At 40.0% G+C, this 15,418-nt stretch overlaps 1 protein-coding gene across 2 annotated transcripts in view; it reads right to left on the bottom strand.

The window, feature by feature from the left end:
- Positions 1-15,418, bottom strand: part of KCNH1 (potassium voltage-gated channel subfamily H member 1) — a 415,212-nt gene that overhangs the window by 385,615 nt on the left and 14,179 nt on the right. The gene's annotated exons all lie outside the window — the stretch shown is intronic.

The raw sequence follows: 15,418 nt of genomic DNA, 5'->3' as shown, positions 1-15,418 counted from the left end.
TTTCAGAGCTCTTTCACGGAGCACGGGCCCACCATTCACTTGTGATGCAGGGATTAAGTAAGCCAGATACGTTGGGCTGCTTAGCGTGTTCTCACCACTTTCCACATTTTTAAAGATCAAAAGTCTTCGATACCTTTTGTGCTCAGGAAATCAAGTGTCCCTCTTTTCTTTTCAAGACCTTAAGCAAATAATATCCAGAACTTAAATATAATCATTATTTTGGCTTGGCTCTCTCCTCTCCACAGAATAATCACTGCTTCCACACCTTCCCCCCACCAAAAAAAGGAATGAAAGAACACACATACAGACCCTTCTTTTGTTGTAAACCGGAGGGGGTCTTGTTTATATATGTACACTATGTGGAGTGGAATAATGGTAACATGTAATGTCCTCATTTAATTGGGAGGTTAATTTTGTTCTAGTACAGCATTTACAGTTTATGCACAATATGGGTAACTATCCTTTCCTGTCTACGTGGGAAGGAATAGAGGAAGGAGAGGCAGGAAGAATAGCTAAATACCATAATCTACTCTTTTTTCCGACATTTGGTTTGTTTATTAACACTTGCAAACATTCGAAAGCTTTTAGATTCGAGTGGGCAGCTTAGCTGCCACCAGCTTTAAGAAGACTCTCTGCAGTGCTCCAGCTACACAGCGTACCTGGATACCTGTTCCTTTCTGGTGGTCCAAAAGGACGGTCCCTACCTCACTGTGCCCTCACAATCTGCTGCAGCCCCTTCCAGTGTGAGCAATCTTGGTGAAAGGTGATGTCTCTGCTTGGTGGTTTCTACCACCAGGAAAGCTGACAGCTAAAGGGGCTGTAGCAGTGGCTCCCCACCCCGCCAAGAGAGACCTTACCTCAGCCAGATGGACCCCACGCACCTGAGCCTCTGACAGTGGACACGAGAGGGAACTAGCAGATGGTCACCAGGTGGTGGGGTGCTCATCCACCCCTTCCTGCTGGAAGAGCACGGCTGCATACCTCACCCAGCCTGCAGATGCCTTCAGGGCCACCTGGGATCCTACACCTGGCTCCCCAATCTAAGGTGGGTGCTGTGGCTCCTTCATTTCCTACTCAGAATTCCCTTTTACTCCAAGTAGTCAGAGCTCAGCTGTGTAGTGGAAGTAAGACTCCTCACTGAGAACCCCTGGGTGTGGTGATGTGGGCACTGCTGACCCCATGGGCTACGGCACTTGCAGCCAACCTGAGCCTCATAGGTCAGAGATTCAGCATCAGATAAAACAACAATATTGGTTCCACAGTCGGAAGTAGCAGAATTAAAATGAAAGAAGAGCTTACTTACTTATTTATTAGCAATGGAAGCTACGCTTACTGTCAGTCTGAGCAGGGACTTCAACTAGAGGGATTCATTTTACGAATACGCACAGCTTCAAAGTTCTAACCCCTGGCTAAATTTACGGAGTGCCTATCACTTCTTATTTGTTCAATTTCTTTCTCTTTGCTGAAGATACACATCTGTGTACATATCTATTGTGATGAGTAATACAGTAAGTTACTCTTAATGTACTCTTGGGAATGCTTTGATATACTGAAAAGGAACAGAAAACAGCACCGTCATGAAGTGAAACTGCAAACCTGCTAATCTTATAAATATGCCTTTAGTAAAAATACACAACCAGTCCTTCCCTCTGTCTCTCCCCATATATGCACAAATACTTCAAGTTCCCATTGGATATCAAGCACAATGCAAAACCCTGGGATATCCAGCTTGACAAGGTATGGTCCATGCCCTTCGGGAACTTACCAGAACAAATAGGCCTGCATACAACTAACTAAACAGGGCATGAAATGCTTAACTCTGTTCGAGGGAGGTAAAGGACTGTGTCTCAGAGTGGTCACAGTGGAAGTTGCTCTCGTCTGGAAGGATGAGTAATATTCACTTAAACATTTTGAATGCCTAAAATGTACCTGCCACAGATGACACAAAAATAGATAGAGAACTGAAAATATGACACCTGCCTCTGGTAAACGTAAGAGGCTGTGGGAAGAACAGAAAATTTCAGGCAGAGGACCCAGCATGAGCAAAGGTCGGGCAGCACAGGACATAGAGCAGACTGGTGTACACACAGGGCAGCCAGGAAGACGAATGAGCAGGAGGTGAGCCTGCAGACCAGACTGCAAAAGGTCTAGAATATCAGGGAGCTCTGACTTTATTCTGGAGACAGGCTAACCCTTCATGCTGGTCTTCTCTCCCTGAAAAAACTCACATTTCTTGAACTGAGTAACTAAGCCTTAAAAGAAGTACAAAATTCACTGAATTATCCATGAGTTCATATGAAGTCTAGTCAGTTTAACTCTCTCTCTTAAGTTCTTAAGAAGAACTTAAAAAACAAAAACAAAACAAAACAAAAACCTAGTTAGTATCCTCAGAAAGACTCAAGTGATAATATACCCATAAAAAAAAAACAAGATGCTGGGTGGGGGTGGGGGTGGGGAAGACCCATAGGAGAACAAATGAACAAGTAAATAAGAGCTCCTGTAAATTGAAAGTGAGTAACAATTAAAAATTCAACATAAATGTTAGAAGGCAAAATAAAGTCTCACAGAGTATAGTACAGAAAGAGACATAAAAAAATAAGACACAGAAGATCAATCAAGAAAAACAGCATGCATCCTAATAAGAACAGCAGAAAGAACAACACAAGAATAGGACAGAAGACATTTTTTTTAAATTAAACAATCAAATCTGAGGGTAGAATAACAATATTTTCAGATGTGATCTTCAGATAAGATCTGGGAAATTTATTTCCCATATATTCTTTCTTAGGAAGTTACTTGAGGATGTGTATCAGCAAAATGAGGGAGTAATACAAGAAAGAAGACAACATGGGAACTAGGAAAAAAAAGTGGCTCCAAATATAGAAAGCAGGGAAGGAAGCTAATAGAAAACATTCAATACGGAATGCTTCAGAGAACAGAAGTTCCAGAAGAGAACTTATTTAGAGATAAAGGAGGTCAGGAGTTAATGATATTCTTGATAATCTGGAATAACATAAAAAGTTTAGTAAACGTATATAATTTGGGGGGCAGGAAAGAAAACTGGAAACATCAAAGAAAACAAAATCTGTGCAGGAAGGGAAACCAAATCATACTATATCACATCATTGTCATGTAAACACGTTATTAAATTTCAATTTCTACAACCAAGTCAAAATGGACAGATCATCCAAAATGAAAATAAATAAGGAAACAAGCTTTAAATGATACATTAAACAAGATGGACTTAATTGATATTTATAGGACACTGCATCCAAAAACAACAGAATACACTTTCTTCTCAAGTGTTCATGGAACATTCTCCAGGATAGATTATATCTTGGATCACAAATCAAGCCTTGGTAAAATAAAGAAAATTGAAATTGTAACAAGTATCTTTTCTGACCACAATGCTATGAGACTAGATATCAATCAGAGGAAAAAGATCTGGAAAAAATACAAATACATGGAGGTTAACCAAGACACTACTTAATAACCAAGAGATCACTGAAGAAATCAAAAAATACCTAGAAACAAATGACAATGAAAACACAACAACCCAAAACCTATGGGATGCAGCAAAAGCAGTTCTAAAAGGGAAGTTTATAGCAATACAATCCTACCTCCAGAAACAAGAACATCTCAAATAAACAACCTAACCTCACACCTAAAGCAATTAGAGAAAGAAGAACAAACAAACCCCAAGTTAGCAGAAGAAAAGAAATCATAAAGATCAGATCAGGAATAAATGAAAAAGAAATGAAGGAACAATAGTAAAGATCAAGAAAACTAAAAGCTGGTTCTTTGAGAAGATAAACAAAATTGATAAACCATTAGCCAGACTCATCAAGAAAAAAAGGGAGAAGACTCAAATCAATAGAATTAGAAATGAAAAAGGAGAAGTAACAACTGACACTGCAGAAATGCAAAGGATCATGAGAAATTACTACAAGCAACTCTATGCCAATAAAATGGACAACCTGGAAGAAATGGACAAATTCTTAGAAAAGCACAACCTTCCGAGGCTGAACCAGGAAGAAATAGAAAATATGAACAGACCAATCACAAGCACTGAAATTGAGACTGTGATCAAAAATCTTCCAGCAAACAAAAGGCCAGGACCAGATGGCTTCACAGGCGAATTCTATCAAACATTTAGAGAACAGTTAACACCTATCCTTCTCAAACTCTTCCAAAATATTGCAGAGGGAGGAACACTCCCAAACTCATTCCACGAGGCCAGCATCACCCTGATACCAAAACCAGACAAAGATGTCACAAAGAAAGAAAACTACAGGCCAATATCACTAATGAACATAGATGCAAAAATCCTCAATGAAATACTAGCAAACAGAATCCAACAGCACATTAAAAGGGTCACACACCATGGGTCAAGTGAGGTTTATCCCAGGAATGCAAGGATTATTCAATATATGCAAATCAATCAATGTGATACACCATATTAATAAATTGAAGGAGAAAAACCATGTGATCATCTCAATAGATGCAGAAAAAGCTTTTGACAAAATTCAACACCAATTTACGATAAAAACCCTGCAGAAAGTAGGCACAGAGGGAACTTACCTCAACATAATAGAGGCCATATATGACAAACCCACAGCCAACATCATTCTCAATGGTGAAAAACTGAAACCATTTCCACTAAGATCCGGAACAAGACAAGGTTGCCCACTCTCACCACTATTAATCAACATAGTTTTGGAAGTTTTAGCCACAGCAATCAAAGAAGAAAAAGAAATAAAAGGAATCCAAATCCTAAAAGAAGAAGTAAAGCTGTCACTGTTTGCAGATGATATGATACTATACATAGAGACTCCTAAAGACACTACCAGAAAACTACTAGAGCTAATCAATGAATTTGGTAAAGTAGCAGGATACAAAATTAATGCACAGAAATCTCTTGCATTTCTATACACTAATGATGAAAAATCTGAGAGAAAAATTAAGGAAACACTCCCATTTACCATTGCAATAAAAAGATTAAAATACCTAGGAATAAACCTACCTAAGGAGGCAAAACAGCTGTATGCAGAAAACTGTAAGACACTGATGAAAAAAAGTAAAGATGATATAAACTGCTGGAGAGATATACCATGTTCTTGGATTGGAAGAATCAACATTGTGAAAATGACTATACTACCCAAAGCAATCTACAGATTCAATGCAATCCCTATCAAATTACCAATGGCATTTTTCACAGAACTAGAACAAAAAATTTCACAATTTGTATGGAAACACAAAAGACCCTGAATAACCAAAGCAATCTTGAGAAAGAAAAACGGAGCTGGAGGAATCAGGCTCCCTAACTTCAGACTATACTACAAACCTACAGTAATCAAGACAGTATGGTACTGATACAAAACAGAAATATAGATCAATGGAACAGGATAGAAAGCCCAGAGTTAAATCCACACACATATGGTCACCTTATTTTTGATAAAGGAGGCACGAATATACAATGGAGAAAAGACAGTCTCTTCAATAAGTGGTGCTGGGAAAACTGGACAGCTACGTGTAAAAGAATGAAAGTAGAACACTCCCTAACACCATACACAAAAATAAACTCAAAATGGATTAAAGACCTAAATGTAAGGTCAGACACTATGAAACTCAGAGGAAAACATAGGCAGAACACTCTATGACATAAATCACAGCAAGATCCTTTTTGACCTACCTCCTAGAGAAATGGAAATAAAAGCAAAAATAAACAAATGGGACCTAATGAAACTTAAAAGCTTTGCATAGCAAAGGAAACTATAAACAAGACGAAAAGACAACCCTCAGAATGGGAGGAAGTATTTCCAAATGAAGCAACTGACACAGGATTAATCTCCAAAATTTACAAGCAGCTCACGCAGCTCAGTATCAAAACAAAAAACAACCCAATCCCAAAACGGGCGGAAGACCTAAATGGACATTTCTCCAAAGAAGAGATACAGATAGCCAACAAACACATGAACGAATGCTCAACATCACTAATCATTAGAGAAGTGCAAATCAAAACTGCAATGAGGTATTACCTCACATCAGTCAGAATGGCCATCATCAAAAATCTACAAACAATAAATGCTGGGGAGGGTGTGGAGAAAAGGGAACACTCTTGCACTGTTGGTGGGAATGTAAATTGATACAGCCGCTATGGAGAACAGTATGGAGGTTCCTTAAAAAACTAAAAATAGAACTACCATACGACCCAGCAATCCCACTACTGGGCATATACCCTGAGAAAACCATAATTCAAAAAGTGTCATGTATCACAATGTTCATTGCAGCTCTATTTACAATAGCCAGGACATGGAAGCAACCTAAGTGTCCATCAGCGGATGAATGGATAAAGAAGATGTGGCACATATATACAATGGAATATTACTCAGCCATAAAAAGAAACAAAATGGAGGTATTTGTAGTGAGGTGGATGGAGTTAGAGTCTGTCATACAGAGTGAAGTAAGTCAGAAAGAGAAAAACAAATACAGTATGCTAACACATATATATGGAATCTAAGGAAAAAAAAAAAAAGGTCACAAAGAACCTAGTGGTAAGACAGGAATAAAGACACAGACCTACTAGAGAATGGACTTGAGGATATGGGGAGGGGGAAGGGTAAGCTGTGACAAAGTGAGAGAGTGGCATGGACATATATACACTACCAAACGCAAAATAGATAGCTAGTGGGAAGCAACCTCATAGCATAGGGAGATTAGCTCGGTGCTTTGTGACCACCTAGTTGGGTGGGATAGGGAGGGTTGGAGGGAGGGAGATGCAAGAGGGAAAAGATATGGGAACATATGTATATGTATAACTGATTCACTTTGTTATAAAGCAGAAACTAACACACCATTGTAAAGCAATTATACTCCAATAAAGATGTTAAAAAAAAAAAAAGAGTCATGTACTACAATGTTCATTGCAGCTCTATTTACAATAGCCAGGACATGGACGCAACCTAAGTGTCCATTGACAGATGAATGGATAAAGAAGCTGAAGCACATATATACAATGGAATATTACTCAGCCATAAAAAGAAACGAAATGGAGTTGCTTGTCGTGAGGTAGATGGACCTAGAGTCTGTCATGCAGAGTGAAGTAATTCAGAAAGAGAAAAAGAAATACTGTATGCTAACACATATATATGGAATCTAAAAAAAAAAATGGTTCTGAAGAACCTAGGGGCAGGACAGGAATAAAGACGCAGACCTAGAGAATGGACTTGAGGACACAGGGAGGGGGAAGGGTAAGATGGGTTGAAGTGAGAGAGTGGCATGGACATATATACACTACCAAATGTAAAACAGATAGCTAGTGGGAAGCAGCTGCATAGCACAGGGAGATCAGCTCGGTGCTTTGTGACCACTTAGAGGGGTGGGACAGGGAGGGTGGGAGGAAGATGCAAGAGGGAGGGGATATGGTGATATATGTATACGTATGGCTGATTCACTTTGTTTTACAGCAGAAACTAACACAACATTGTAAAGCAATTATACTCTAATAAAGATGTCAAAAAAAAAATGTCAAAGCATGGAATATTTAACTATAAGTATCTGAATAACCACATCAATTCTAACACTGCAAAAATACAAATGATAAGCTTAGAGAGAGAAGAGAAAACAATCATGAGATGGTATTTAGAGCTGATACAGTAAAAAGAAAGGTATAAATATTTCACTTAAAGCTGCAAAGATAACCAGTAAGGGAGTAATATAACTATATTAGGAGGGGGGATAGGAAGTAGATAAAGTAAGCTAAAAGCTCAAATAAATTAACAGAAGTCAACAGATAATACCTAAAATTGATAAATCTGGAAATAGCTATAATGCATGTTATTTAGAGACCTGGCAGAAACTATAAGAAGAAACAGCTAAAATTAGAAAATGTGGCCTCTGGTGAGCAGGATGGGTGAAAGGACAAGGCATAGGATGACGGTTTTTCTTTATGAGCTTTTCAGTTTGATATTTTTAACCATGAACATATACTACTTTGATAAAAATAAGTATATTCTTAATTTTTAATGAATTTAATCAGAAAAGATTAACTTATTGATTTAATTTTTCAGTTACTAAAAATATTAGAACAGGATATATTTCAAGCTCCAGATATCACTGTAATTTCTCATAAAAGTATTCTGGTCATCTTTTAAAGGTATTGATTGTTCCTCAAGCATTGCCACTGTTCCTGGGTGCATATTACAGCCTTATCTGGGAAAAACCAAGTCCACTAGCATCTTCTTTGACTTTAGAAAGGAAACAAAGAACAGGAAGTGCAGTAGAAATAGAATCATCAGCCTATTGATCATCCACTTAGAGGATTTCTCATCATAGAATAAAATTCCAAAAGAGTTTCCTTTCATTGCTAACCCAAGCAAGAAATTATAGCTTACAAATAGCAAGACTCCTTTCTCACTATGTGATAGAGGGCTAAGAATTCCCTCTTTTGAATTAGAGTTTTCTCTGGATATATACATGCACCTCAATGTTCACAGCAGCACTATTTACAATAGCCAAGACACGGAAGAAACCTAAGTGTCCACTGACAGATGAATGGATAAAGAAGATGTGGTGTATACACACACACACACACACACACACACACACACACACACACACACAGGAATACTACTCAGTTATAAAAAAAAAGAATGAAATAATGCCATTGCAGCAACATGGATGGACCTAAAGATTATCATACTAAGTGAATTAAGTCAGACAGAAAAAGACAAATATCATATGATATCACTTATATGTAGAATCTCAAATATGATACAAATGAACTTATTTACAAAACAGAAACAGACTCATAGACATGGGAAACGAACTTACGGGAACCAAAGGGAAAAGATGGGAGGGAGGGATAAATTAGGAGTTTGGGATTAGCAGATACAAACTACTATATATAAAGTACATAAACAAGGTCCTACTGTATAGCACAGGGAACTATATTCCAATTATCCTGTAATAAACTATAATGGAAAAGAATATGAAAAATTATATTTATATATGTATGTATAACTGAATCACTTTGCTGTACACCAGAAACTAACACAATATTGTAAATTAACTATTCTTCAATTGAACAAACAAACAAATAAACAATATGCCTTGGGAGAAAACAAAAGAATTCCCTCTTTATCCAAGGACTTGGAGTGAATGAAGGAAAGAATTCTAGTTCCAGTCACAAACCCATTTCCTTCTAATACCAGAGAACCTAAGCATTTAGAAATTCTTCCCCATTCCCCACCCCATCCCTAGCACACGCATGTGTACCCTGCTCTGGTTGGCTGGAAAAGGGCATATTCTGGATTCTCTTCAATTTATAAGATATAAATAAGTAACCTATAAATTACGTTCCAGAGCACAATCTCTGGATTTGTAAATTGGGGGCTACCCATACAAATACCATAACATCACATATCATCAAGAACTAAGGGATTCTACATAGGTGATATTCCAGGTATTGATGAGAATGGGCACCATTCACTGAAATTTACTCTGTGCCAGGCTCTGTACTTTATCATGTACCAAAGTGGGTTTTTTTTAACCTGTACAACAATCTTTGTGAGGTGGTATTACTTTATTGAATGAAGTGTCATGGACTTTATCATTTTACTCATGAAAAAACTGTCTAAGGACATAGTTACAGCAGGGTACAGTTGGGATTTGAACCTGGTCTATCTGACTTCAAAATCCATACTTTTAATCATTATATTACATAGTCTCCTTCTTATTCCACTAAGTACTAAGATCAGACCATTTCTATGAAAATCTTTACAACACATTAGATTTATGTACTTTCCTAAAAAATGCTAGGTGTAATGAGACCTTTAATTGATGAGTTACCATTACCATTATTGTCATCATATATTATGATTCTTCCTTGTAATATACAATGATGCCCCCAGGAAATATTGACGTGGGTGGAATGAATTGTTCCTCCTCTAAATGCTTGGGTTCTCCTGTCTATCTTTCCAATGTTTCGTCTCTTCTCTCTCGTAAACTATCACCTCTTACTTCTTAAAATTTAGTGTGCCAACCTATTTCTAGAGCAGTCCTCCTTCCACACAATGATAGAAGAGGAGGAAGGACAGGAGAGGAGGAGGAGAGGGGAGATGTTGTGTCTGGATCTCCATTTGAGACTCAGGGGTGGGAGAGACCACCACACTGGTGACTCAAAGGTGCTGGTCCTGTCAGCACTCCTGAGCCTCCCTCAGCTCCCATGGGGTCTGGAAAGGATCCAGAAGGTTCCAACTGTCCCACTGCTGCTGTAGTTGCCTAAGCAGATGGTTATCACAGTGGAGTGGGGTGACCATGTAGACAAATGCTGCATGTCAAACTGCCCAAGCCTAAGATCAACTTGAGGGTTCAGGAAACTATCAGGGCCAGTGAGAGCCTCGATTAGATCAAGTTACATACACACATACACACACACACACACACACACAGAAAGAGAATATATGCTGAGTTGGGGCAGAGCACCAAGTTCTGTTCAATCCAAAGAACAGAACATAAGTTCACCAACTGCAGACTTGAGCCCCACAGATCAACTGGTCACCCAGCGACCAGCAGACCAGGGGCCATTGCCAGAGACCCAAAGAAATAGTGGGGGAAAATAAGGCCTTGCATCTGGGGATCTGAGGTCCCCAAGGTGACGCAAGTGCCTGCCTCCACCACACATACCATGTAGAGAGAAGCATATGGGGTGGGTAGAATCGGCATCTGAACACAAACCGAGTTGCCCCAAGAGACTACCTAAACTGGAAGAGCTTGAGATACTAACTGGGAGGTTCAGAGTCCCCCCACTAACTAATTTCCCCTTGCTGGTCAGTGGGGTGGGAGCGTGTGAGGGAGAGATAAGATCTGTTAAATAAAATAAAGAAGTGGACCTAGGTGGGTCTGAGTCAATTTGCCATCATTCCTCCAGAAGTGTATCTGTCATAAGAATAGACAGGCTCAGAAAGTGGGAATCTGCTGAAAAAAGTGCATAAATTCTGGTGCAAGGACTCCATGACAGCAACTTTGTTGAGCCAAGGCTCCTTAATTCCTCCAGGCAGCTGGCTATATTCTTGCTGGTTAAGAATGCCAACTAAGAGGGCTCTAGTGAAGTGACACAGATCTAGCCAAATGGAGAGATGTGCATTCCACATCCAACCATAAATGACTCAGATTATTTACTATTTCCAAACTCAGTAAATGAAAACTTATTTTGAAGCCAAGCAAAACAATTGGGAAAGTAACCCACTGAATGGACAAAATATCAAAAAAAAAAATGTAATCTCCTAAGACTGCATCAGAATTGGCCAGATCTGGGGAATTCCCTGGCGGTCCAGTGGTTAGGACTCCACGCTCTCACTGCTGAGGGCCCAGGTTCAATCCCTGGTCAGGGAACTAAAATCCCACAAGCCACAGGCTGCGGCCAAAAAAAAAAAAAAAAAACCTCAAAAACAAACAAAAAGAATTGGCCAGATCTGGATCTCTGAGATTTGGAGATTTTAAACTGAGAAATGTTAGGATATCTAACATTCTTCATCTATGAAGACAGCATCATCACCATCAAGACCACGTGTATTAATACTCATCTGTCAGGTGGGCAGGCACTAGTACTAACACATTTTTATAGATCTTGTAAGAGGACTTAGAAAATCAAAGGAACTTTTCCTACATCATACATCTAATAGAGCATGTACTGTCTCACATCTAACACTGTATCAGTCAAGGCTACTCAGAGAAACAGAACCAATAGGAGATATATATAGACATATATATAGAGAGAGACAGAGACAGAAAGACAGATAGAGATTTATTATAAGGAATTGGTTCATGTGGAGGCTGACAAGTCCCAAAGTCTCAAGCTGGAGACCCTAGAGAGCCAGTGGTATAGTTCCAGTTCAAGTCCGAAGGCCTGAGAACCCAGAGAACTGATGGTATAAGTTCCAGTCTGAAAGCTGGCAGGCTCAAGACCAAGGAAGAGCCAATGTTTCAGTTCAAACCCAAAGGCAAGAAAAAAAAAAACCAATGTCCCAGCTCAAAAGCAGTAAGGCAGGAGGAATTCCCTCTTATTCGGGAGTGGGTCAGACTTTTGTTCTATTCAGGCCTTCAACTGATTGGATGAGGCCCACCCACATTAGGGAGAGCAATCTGCTTTCCTCAGTTTACTCATTTAAATGCTAAACTCATCTAAAAACACCCTCACAGAAACACCCACAATAACGTTTAACCAAATATCTGGGCATCCCGTGGCCCAGTTAAGCTGATGCATAAAATTAACCATCACAATCACCAAAGCCAATGTTCTTAACTGTATGACATTCTGCAATAATCTTTAACAGAATCAGCAGAACCAGAGCTCACAAATTCTGAGACTCCTTCAGAGTCCTTGGTAGTACTCTGGGACTCTAGGTTAGGCAGAATACAGTAACTCTATAAAGCCCTACTTTAGTAAAGGGCTTTTATGAAGGCAACACTTATCCTTCCACACCTGGGCATTTCACTAGAAAGAAATGTTGTAATGAATACTTTCGACCCCTTTCTCCCTCCCCCTCACTTATACCTCCCTAAGTAGAGTCATCAAGCTATCAGTAGGCATATCAAGAGCAAGAGGTGTCCACTCTGTGTGTCTTGGCCTCTCAAACTAGCCTGAGCCCCAGTGTGGTGGGAGAAGAGAGGGAGGGCTTGAGCTACTTGTCTCCTTAAGACACTCAGAACCTCCTTGTGACAGGCCCTGCCAGCCCTCTGCTGTCAGATTCTTGGCCTAGGAGTAGGTCAGTAACTCACAGCCTAGAAGCCAACGCCTAGGCTTGAGGAAGCAGACAGATAGCACTGCTATGTTCTCTAATCTAGTTTAACAGTAAAAAAGCTGATGCTGTATTTTGACCTGCATCTGGCTCCTTCAGCCAGTCTCCAACGAGGATAAAATGGGCTCTAACACATGAACAAGGAGCAAACCTCTAATACCCCAAAGGGTACTGAGAGAGCATCTGCTCTCCTGCCTCCTGGCATTACTGAATCACACTGGTGAGAGTCTTCACAAAATACCTACAGAAAAAGAAACAATACAATCCCTTCTAGAACACTACTGGTGCTTTGTCAGACCTTTTCACTTTCTCTCTTCTTTTTTTAAAAAATGTTTTTTAGAAAGACCAGCCCCTTACATGTCTCAGGCCCTTGACTCAATGGTAGCTGGTACAGTCAAAGCATCACTATAGGACATCCCTCATGGCGCAGTGGTTAAGAATCCGCCTGCCAATGCAGGGGACACAGTTTCGAGCCCTGGTCCGGGAAGATCCCACATGCCGCAGAGCAACTAAGCCCGTGCGCCACAACTACTGAGCCCGTGTGCCACAACTACTGAAGCCCGCACCTAGAGCCCATGCTCTGCAACAAGAGAAGCCACCGCAATGAGAAGCCCACGCACTGCAACGAAGAGTAGCCCCCGCTCGCCACAACTAGAGAGAGCCTGCATTCAGCAAGGAAGACCCAACGCAGCCAAAAATAAATAAATAAAATTAATTTTTTTAAAAAATAAAGCATCACTATAAACAGTTGAGATTATACTGGTAGCCCCCGATAAACTGTGCCTCCCTGCATTCATGCTTTTCTTTTGTCCCCTTAAATCTAGGTGGGTCTGTGATACGCTCCAATCAACAGACTGCAGTAGAATGGATGTCACTCCAATCCCATAAGCATTAAGGTCCAGCAGCTTCTGCTTCTGTACTCTTGGGAGCCCTGAGCTGCCATGTGAGAAGTCCAGCTAGTGGAGAGGCCATATGGAGACTCTACAAGCAGAGGCCACCTAGTGAAAAAAAGGCCCTGAGGTGACATGGAGAAGCACCAAGGAACCGAGTCAACAAAGAAAGTCAGTGGAAGAATGAGGGGTAAGAGCCACCTTATTAATCCACCATTCCCCAGCTATTCCCTAGGTTGCCAGAGCACTATGTGAAAGAGTAACAATGGGGACAATGACAAGTTGGGTTCTAGTGGCAGTGTTGTCCCTGGTGAGCTGTGTGGCTTAGTCACTTCAGCTCTGTGAGTCTCGATGCGGGCAAACTAGATCTCCATGCTTCTGGCAGTAATAAAATCTGATGCTCTAAGTAACTGGGTTCATAACAAAGAACGAGTAAGAAGACACCTCTGCAACCTGGCAAACTTCACACCCATGTGGAGTAATCAACCAGCCCTCACCCTGAAATATCACTTCTCCAAACGCTGGACTCTGTAGGGCCTGAGTCACTTTAAAAATAGCAGAAACACCTTCTAAACTCGACTCAGTGGGACGTGATACTCACATTTCAGGTGAACCGTGTTGTATCTGGCTTTTGCTCAGTGGAATTGTTTGGATTTGGAGACAGGATGTGATGTACAGTATTAATGTAAAAATGTACTGTATTGTCAAGGGATTCTACAGTAGCAATAAATCACATATTGGTGTGTCCATTTATATATACAAAAAATGCCTAAATGTGTCTTTGGAATCAATAAAATTCAGGTAAGATATATGCTCTTGACATATACATACATATCTTGTGTGTGTGTGTGTACACACATATACAGGTTTTTCAGGTAGAATGTGTAACTTCCAATCAGCCAGTGGCCCATCTGAAGCACTAAGCCTGCCTCCAAATTCGTATTTTCTGAATTGATCACTTCTCTTCCACATTGTTCAGTAAAACATGGGGGTTCAACCTGGCTGCCCTTGCTTGAGGAAGGAGGCATAATTTATTCATTGGCTCTCATCTGAAAGTTCCCGGTGGCTCCAGGCCTTTGATGCAAATTAACCAGATTCTACAGTCTCCCTCTGGTGCCTTTTTACTCCCCGAGGGTCTTTAGCTGTCACACTACACGCAATTAAATGTAAGGCTTCCTAAATTCAACCGTTCTCAGCCCACACACCAGTTTTCCTCCAGTTGGTAGAATAAAACAAACATTCTCTAAAATTTGAAAGATTCCCCTCCCCCAAGCATGTAAAGTTTCTTTGGAGGATGGGGTATGAGCCAAACCACACTGCGGTAGTCAAATGTGTCAAAATCATCCCAAACCTACCATTTGCCCATAAAGCATAACACAGAGATATTCCAAAAAGAAATTATTAGAAAATTGCTTTTCATCATAATTACCACAAATAACAAAGGAGAAACTAACTAAAGCAATGACTTAGAAAAGTGACTCAGTTTGGGCAATTACACAGATAAAAGCTACATTCAGCGAGCCATTCACACAACTTTATTGTTCCCTGCCAACACCGATTATTTAGAGGGCTACAGTAAATATTTCACAATATGCTTCTCATAACTCGGGATATTTTTCTTAGAAGGGAACACGTCTTCATGACACTTTCAATGTTATAGATTTACTAAGGATATCAGCGCTCTTACAAAAAGCAAGTTTGAGTAAAAATATATATATTTTTTCTTTT

Source organism: Balaenoptera ricei, chromosome 1 (genome assembly GCF_028023285.1).
Source record: "Balaenoptera ricei isolate mBalRic1 chromosome 1, mBalRic1.hap2, whole genome shotgun sequence".
NCBI lineage: Eukaryota > Metazoa > Chordata > Mammalia > Artiodactyla > Balaenopteridae > Balaenoptera > Balaenoptera ricei.
Note: the sequence above shows the minus strand (reverse complement) of the source record. Positions and strands in the feature narration are given on the sequence as shown.